Genomic DNA, 8,573 nt, shown 5'->3' on the forward strand with positions numbered 1-8,573 from the left:
GGCAATAGAGGTGCTTCCCCTATAGCAACCATAACTAGAGTGTAGCAATACAATGCTTTGCAACGCCTCATTTTACACATTGCAACGCTTTGTGTATGATGCAATTGAAACCTCCGGCAATACCTGATCTGTCGCAATAGGATACATTACAACCAACACGCGCGTGTCCTTAGATGCTAGTTTCAATGCCTCATTGTATTGTAATAGAAAAACTATTGCAATAAAAAAGACATTTGTGGTTGAAGGCTAATCCCACGGGACCTTTTGCAGCATTGTTTTATGAAATTTTTTTGGGTGCAATTGCGGCTATTGCACCCAAATAAAACATATTGCAACACATTTTGAGCGTTGCATTAGGAGAAAAAATTAGTAGTGTTCATAGACTCGTTTTGATTTTCCATGAGAATGGAGGGAGGTTGATTTTCGTTTTCTTTGAGAAGGGATGTCTCGACTTGAACAGGAAACAGTACAACTACACAAGACAGCAAAATCATTTTCCTCTATGGCTAAAGTAGCGCTGATTCTGGGTGAAGGACAGTGGAGGTAGGTAGGGGAAACACTGAGCCGCCTCCGTTGGCTCAGTAATTTGTCAAATTTGAGCTAAATTCCAGCAGCACTTGTTGTTTGTCAGTGGAATTCCTTTATCAGTTTTCATCTGTCCAGGACAACAAGACCTATTGGGCCATGGGCTAGACCGTGGCCTCGATCAAACTAAGCATTGCTGGAGCACCGGCCTTGCTTGCTGGCCCAGAGAAGCGAGCAATGAAGGAGGCAGGAATCCTATCAATCTTTTGTAATGGCGCAGCTTTTTTAAAAAAAAAATTCTGAACCTTGCAGTTGGGCGTATATTAATAAGAAGAAGAGAATTGATCTTGTTTATAGGTAAACCGGGTCCAAAAACCATACAAACGTAACTACAAAACCTACCACTACAACACCGGCCGGTTGGATTGGGACATCAATCGGAACTCACTCAACTCTGGCTGGTCGGATTGGGACCTCGACCCGAGCTACCACAACCTACACTCCGCCCGGTCGGATTGGGACATCGACATGAGCCACCACAACCTACACTCCGTCCGGTCAGATTGGGACATCGACCCGAGCCGCCACGAACTCTACCCGGTCGCATTGGGACATCGACACGAGCCACCACAACCCTAAAGAATAGAGAAAGGAAGAAAAAAGAGAAGAAAGCCCTTTCGGAAGCCGGCAGCGCCGAGGAAGCCTCCATGCCGGACATGAGTTAGGTCAGAGCCAGAGATGCTCAACATCGCCTTCAAGAAGGAAATGACACCGATGGCGTCATCGTTGCCGTCCCAAGGAGGGTGGGTTTTCACCCGCATCGGATACTGCGATGAAAAGAGACGGCCGGCGTCACCAGCCCCACCACCATGGTGTAGCTATTGAACCATCGCACGGTCGCAGCCAACGACGCCACCACGACGACGCTGGCAAACGCTCGAGCAAACCTCTCTCGGCACACACCACCATGGCGCAGCTTTGCTAATTTGTTCTTCCTCTTGCGCGGCCTGTTGTGATTTCTCTCTAATCTCAGCGCCGGTGTACAGCAACGCCGCTTCCTCCCCTTTGTGTTGCACGGTGCTTCCCCTCTTCTTCTCCTACAACTTCAATGAAGTAAAATTGCCTGATCTATTTTTAATTTTTTATTTCAATGATAAGATTGGATCCAATTTTAATAAGTTCTAATATTTGTTCTGATGGAACAATTTGTTCCATTTGTTTCTTTACCTTGCTTTTGGAACATGTTCCCCCTCTGCTATTTACAGGCGATGTTTTGATCCTCTTGACTTGAAAGAGCAGTAAGGGCAAATGCTTCTACAAGGTCATCAACTTCTCGGGCAATAACGTCACCTGCTTTTCTAGGTTCCTTCAGAGACTTATAGGTAAGGTCTTTCAGAGGCTTTTGGGGATGAAAAGGTTGCTTCACCAACTCGTAGGGCTTTTAGTGAGGCTCCTGAAACGAACCGGGTTGTCGAACGGACAACCCGACTCCCTGTATCGTCGTGATAGTCCCTGGATCAGTAGCTATCACATACAGAACTCATTTCAATTACATATCACAGTCATACTTCGCGATAACACACAACAAAGGTTTAATTATTACATAATCCAGTGGATTGTGGTACAAAATCATCTGGTACAAGCCCATTGGGCTAAAAGGGAACAACCAGAAAACGGAAGCGGTAGCTAGACTTCTGGGGCATCCTTCATCTTGACGTCTTCTTTCATCCACAGGCAAACTTGAGCGAAGCACGAGTCGTCCTTAGTCCTTCCTTCAAGTCATCGTCGATCTTCGAGTCAGATCCTGCATCTACCAAACTATCCCCAAGGACGGGATAGATTCACGTCACCATCCGTATGCAAGCTTTAAGTGGATGCATTATGATAAAAGAAATAGTCAACGGATAAGGCTATGGTTTCCTATGCGTAGCATCAACAAAGTATAGCATCTGCCAAGTCACCAGACGCGGGCCATTCCGGCATCCCGGACTCCCGGTCAACTCACACCTCCGAGACTCACCCAAGTCCCTGATAACCAAGTCAGTGTGAGAACTCCCTCTCCTCGCACCTCAGCTGCTATCCAAGCAGAAAAATAGACTAGAGGGAGGTAGAAAAGTATCAAGTCACTCTAACTAATGGTAGTAACAGAAGAGTAGGAATGTACATGACCGAGTACGCGGCTATACGTATAGTTTTCACCCTGCAGGGGTTGTACACCTGTACCCACTCGAATCACTGCCAGTCGGAGGCCAGCCGACTGACATCGAGACACCGGTCTACTGAGAACAAGAACTAGCAGCCATGGCACCATCCTGCTTTCCCGGGTTTGGGCGCGTTCTCTCGCAAGAGGTCGCCCCGGGACTGTGAAGCCATCTAGAATAGGATTCCCATGAATCCCGTGATACTACATCCGCCTATAGGCTTGGCACCATGCTTACTAGCCTCGGACCGGATCCACCCGCATAGTGGATAAATGGTGTGCACGCTCACAAAGTCCCACTAATCATAGTTACACCAACCGGTTCCTTATATGCCGTGGCGAGCATCTCCGTCCTCATGCGTATCCGCCACAGCTGTCCACGACTGGCACCCATTACAGGAATGGCCCACAAACACCTCAAAAGTCCAACCGTGTCCAACGACACCAACATGCACCCGCAACAGGTGCTCGCAGGGTGTGCCCAACACACACCCCCAGCAAAGTCAACTTGCTCGCCCCCTGCTAAAAGCCCTAGTCACCAACTCCTGATATGGTGGATCTCCACACACGCCAAGACTATCATATCACGAGGGAATCCCACACATACACATGCAAGCATATCAACCATTCAAACATGGTTTATATTAGGAGTTCAAGGAATAAGGGCACACAATTGGCTATGCAGGTTCATCTCATAACAGTAATAAAGCGATAGCAGTTCTAGCAAGCAATGCCTAATAGGTAATCAAATCATAGATGGGCGTGAACCTGAGACTTCTCGTAGTCGTCCTAGGTCTTCAGAGTCTTCTCGTTGTCCGGGACGTCCTCCTGGGTCCTCTGGGCATCCGGGGCGTCGATCAGCTCCTCCTCGCTAAGGGCCTATTTGTAAATCTAAATTACTAAGGGGGCCAAAGTGCAAAAGTGCACAAAAGTATCCAAATAAGATCCAAATCACACCAAAACCTACTCTAATAGGTAGATCATGATTTTAGAAAAATTATGAATCTGGTTTCATAATTTTCGGAGCTCCGGTTGATTTATTATGATTTTCTGAAGCTTAAAGCATTTTCTGGAATTAATAAAGGGGTTTTCGGAAAAAGAAAAACACACAGCGTGACACGTGGCAGCACCAGAGAGTGCCACGTGTCCTGCTGACGTCAGCATGACGTCAGCACGGGTCAGCAACTGCTGACGTAATCGTTGACTTGGTCAATGTTGACCAAGTCAACGTTGACCAAGTCAACGGTCAACTGGTCAACATCCAGGTCAGTGAGGTCCCACCGGTCAGTCTCACAGGAGACATTGACATGTGGGGCCCGCGTGTCAGCCAGGTTTAAAACAAAAGAAAAAGAAAGGGTGGCTTGTGTTGGTGGGCTCAAAAGGAACTCGGGCCGGCGCAGCGGCCCAAAACGGCGCGGCTCAGTCTGCTCTTAGCGGCTTGCGGCTTGGCGGGCTGGCTCAGATCTAAGGCCGGCTTGGGTCGTCGACTTGGCAGGCCGGCTCGGTTCGGGTAAGCAGGCCGGCTCGGCTCGGCTCGGTAAGAGCGGCTCGTAGACTGGGCCGGAGGGGGAACGGCGGCCCGTCACTTCTTCTCCTCCTCTTCTTTTCTTCATGGGCGGTCTTGGGCCGGCGCGGCACGAGCGATGCCTCTTGGTACCTCGGAGTGGTGATACCTTCAAATACACATGATCTCCAACTCTAAATGAGAGTTCTCGTCTTCCTTTGTCGGCGTAGCTCTTCTGCCTGCTCTGGGCGATTTTCAAGTTCTCTCTGATCTTGGCCACATTCTCTTCGGCTTCAATAATGGCATCTGGTCCGAAATATGACCTTTCTCCTATTTCTGACCACATTAGCGGTGTTCTGCACTTTCTGCCGTAAAGAGCTTCAAACGGTGACATCTTCAAGCTGGCCTAAAAGCTGTTGTTGTACGCGAACTCGGCATATGATAGACTTTTCTCCCAGTCAGATCCATAGGTCAGTATACATGCTCTCAACAAATCCTCTAATATTTGGTTCACTCTTTCAGTCTGACCATCTGTCTGAGGGTGATAAGCGGAGCTGTACTCGAGATTAGTCCCAATGGACTTGTGCAAACTCTGCCAGAACTTAGCGGTGAACTGTGGTCCTCGATCTGAAACAATACTTCGCGGAGCTCCGTGGAGCTTCAGGATATTATCTATATAAATCTCTACTAGCTTACTCACGGTGAAAGTCGTCTTGACTGGTACGAAATGAGCAACTTTGGTCAAACGATCGACGATCACCCAAATAGCATCATGTCCTTTCTGAGTTTGGGGTAATCCCACGATGAAAACCATGCTAATGTCATCCCATTTCCAAACGGGTATATCCAACGGCTTCAACAATCCCACAGGGCGCTGGTGTTCAGCCTTGATTCTCCTGCAAATGTCGCATTTAGCAACATACTTGGCTATGTCCTTTCTCATGTCTCTCCACCAGAAATGATCCTTTAGATCCTGGTACATCTTCGTACATCCTGGGTGTATCGAGTACTTGGAGTCATGGGCCTCATTCAAGATATCCATTCGGATCTTCTGATCTCGAGGTACACATATACGGTTCTTTAGCCAGGTGGTACCTTGATCGTCGACTCGGTAGTCGGGGGCCTTTCCGTTCCTCATTAACCTTCTCAATTTCTGAATTTCTGGGCACTGCTTCTCAGCTTGTCTGATTCGATCTTCAAGATTGTACTTCATCATCAGTTCATTCAGCTGTCCTTCCTCAACAATCTCAAGCTTTAGCTTCTCCATTTTGTCGCACAACTCAGGTTGTTCTTCGCGAACCATCAAATTGCTGCAATAGCTTCTCCTGCTCAAGGCATCTGCCACTACATTGGCCTTCCCGGGGTGATACTGGATGTTCAGGTCATAATCCTTGATTAGCTCTAGCCATCTCCTCTGTCTCATGTTCAACTCTGCCTGAGTGAAGAAGTACTTGAGACTCTTGTGGTCGGTGTAGATATCGCACTTGTTGCCAATCAAGTAGTGCCTCCAAATCTTCAAGGCATGCACAACTGCTGCTAGCTCGAGGTCATGAGTAGGGTAGTTCTCTTCGTGTTTCCTCAACTGTCGCGAAGCGTATGCAACAACTTTGCCTTCTTGCATCAGTACACATCCAAGTCCTTGACGAGAAGCGTCACAATATACCACGAAATCTTTTCGGATGTCTGGAAGTGTGAGAATTGGGGTGGTGCTGAGTTTGGACTTGAGCTCTTGGAAGCTTGCTTCACACTTTGCTGACCAAACAAACGGTACTCCATTCTTGAGCAGTTCAGTCATTGGCTTAGCAATCTTGGAGAAATTCTCGATGAAACGCCTGTAATATCCTGCCAATCCCAAGAAACTTCTGATGTCAGTGACATTCTTCGGCTACTGCCATTCTGATACGGCTTCGATCTTTGCTGGATCCACTGCAACTCCATCAGCTGTCAACACGTGTCCTAGAAAGGCAACCTTCTCCAGCCAGAACTCACACTTGCTAAACTTGGCATACAATTGGTTCTGGCTCAGCTTCTCGAGAACAATCCTCAAATGCTCGGCATGTTCTTCAGTAGTCTCGGAGTAGATCAAGATATCGTCGATGAAAACCACGACAAACTTGTCTAACTCTTCCATGAACACCTTGTTCATTATGTTCACGAAGTATGCAGGTGCGTTGGTCAGTCCAAATGAAACAACTGTGAACTCATACTGCCCATATCTTGTCACAAAAGCTGTCTTCAGGATGTCACTCGGTCGAATCTTCATCTGATAATAGTCGGATCTCAAGTCAATCTTGCTGAAAAAATTGGCCTTCCTTAATTGGTCCAGTAAGTCATCGATTCTAGGCAAAGGGTACTTGTTCATGACGGTTACCGCATTCAAGGAACGGTAGTCGATACACAATCTCATAGATCCGTCTTTCTTCTTCACGAACAAAACTGGTGATCCCCATGGTGAAGCACTAGGTCTGATGTACCCCTTGTCCAACAAATCCTTCAGTTGCTTTTTTAGTTCCGCAAGTTCTTCTACTGACATCCTGTAGGGTTGCTTTGCGGTAGGCGCTGTGCCTGGCACAAGGTCAATCACAAACTCGATATCTCTATCAGGTGGCATTCCTGGTAGCTCTTCCGGGAATACATCGGGGTACTCACAGACAACTGGCACATCAAAGGGTGTCTTCTCCTTCAGGTTGCTCAAATTGCACACCTGAGGTACATCTTGGGACTTCAAAGGCTCTACTTCTATCTTCTTCCCACTGGGGTGTTCTAGAGTCACCAGTCTGGGTGAACACGAAATCACCCCTTTGTGTGCAGTCAACCAGTCCATACCCAAAATGACATCTATCCCATTTGATTTCAGTACTGTCAAATCGGCTAGGAATGGTAACCCATGTATCATGATCCTCACTCCTTTGCAAGCATGAGTGCATCGGAGATCTCCCAACGGGGAGCTAGTGACAATGGGACGACTTCTGAGAGTCATCGGGAGTGCATTCTGTGCAACAAACTTAGTAGAAACATAGGAGCCAGTAGCTCCTGAGTCAAACAAAACCAAGGCGTTAGAGCCATTGATAAGATACTTACCTATCACAACATCATGTGCATCACGAGCTTCTTCTTCTGTGATGTGTGCGAGACGAGCACAATCAGTGGTGTGCGGTGTCTTGCTCGTAGTGTCGGAAGCTTGAGCTTTGGTCTGCGTCTTCTTCTCGGGGCACCTGTAGGACTTGTGCCCGGGTTGGTTGCAAGTGAAACAAATGACTATCGGAGTCTCAGCATTAGTTTCTTGCATCAGCGGTTGGTTGTGGTCTTCACCATCTTGGGTTTGTTCTTCCTGATCTCTGTCGTCGGTGAGCTGGTTGCCTCCTTCACTGATGTTCCTGCTCGGCTGGATTGGGCCAAAGCGGAAACTGTTCCTTGGTGGGAGTGGTGGTACACTTCTGGGCTTCTGAAGAATCCGGTTGCGAGGCTGGTGATTGGCCTTTCTCTTCTTCTCGCGCTTGCGATCCTCCCATGCTAACCTTTCAGTCTCCACGACGATAGCGCAGTTGACCAGATCGTGATACGACTGATGAATGCTTCCTGCCAGAATCTGACGAATCCCGTGGTGTAGACCGCGGTGAAACCAGAACTGCTTCTTCTCATCGGTGTTCACATCCTCGAGGGCGTATCTCATCATCTTGGTGAAGTGGTGTTCATACTCCTGGACCTTCATCGTTCCTTGGGTCATGGTGCGAAACTCTTGAGCCTTCTGAATGAGAAGTTGTCGGGGCACGTGATGATCACGAAACGCCCTGGCAAACTCCTCCCAAGTGATGCTCGCTGGGTTGGCGTGAGAGTTACAATAACTGTCCCACCAAGATCTGGCGGTTCCTTCGAGTTGGTGTACTGCTAATGCAACACACACCTCGTCAGTGCAGTCAGTCAAATCCAGCTTGGACTCAATCACTCTTAGCCAATCGTCGGCATCCATAGGATCCTGAGAGTAACTGTAGGTCGGTGGCTTCAGACGCATAAATGTCTCGATCTTGCGAGGTAGACTCTCTGCTTGTAGGTCTGGGTGATGATCCACATTGATCTGTTGCTCGGTCGCCTCAGTCAGGCGCCAAAGTAGCTGAGTCTGTGCAACTATGCTCTCAGTGATGTCCGGTGGCGGTGGTGGATCTGCGTTCATCTCCATGTTGACCCCTTCCTCGTCTTCTCTTTCGTCCACCTGTCCATTAGGACTGTTAGGAGCTCCAGCAGACAGGTCTGCGCCCCTGCTTTGCTCCGGGGGTGGAATAGGTACCTGAGCACGTCTGGGTGCTGCGGCGGTAGCTTCCTCTTGAGCCGTTCCCTTGAAACGTG

This window comes from Panicum virgatum, chromosome 6N (assembly GCF_016808335.1).
Source record: "Panicum virgatum strain AP13 chromosome 6N, P.virgatum_v5, whole genome shotgun sequence".
NCBI lineage: Eukaryota > Viridiplantae > Streptophyta > Magnoliopsida > Poales > Poaceae > Panicum > Panicum virgatum.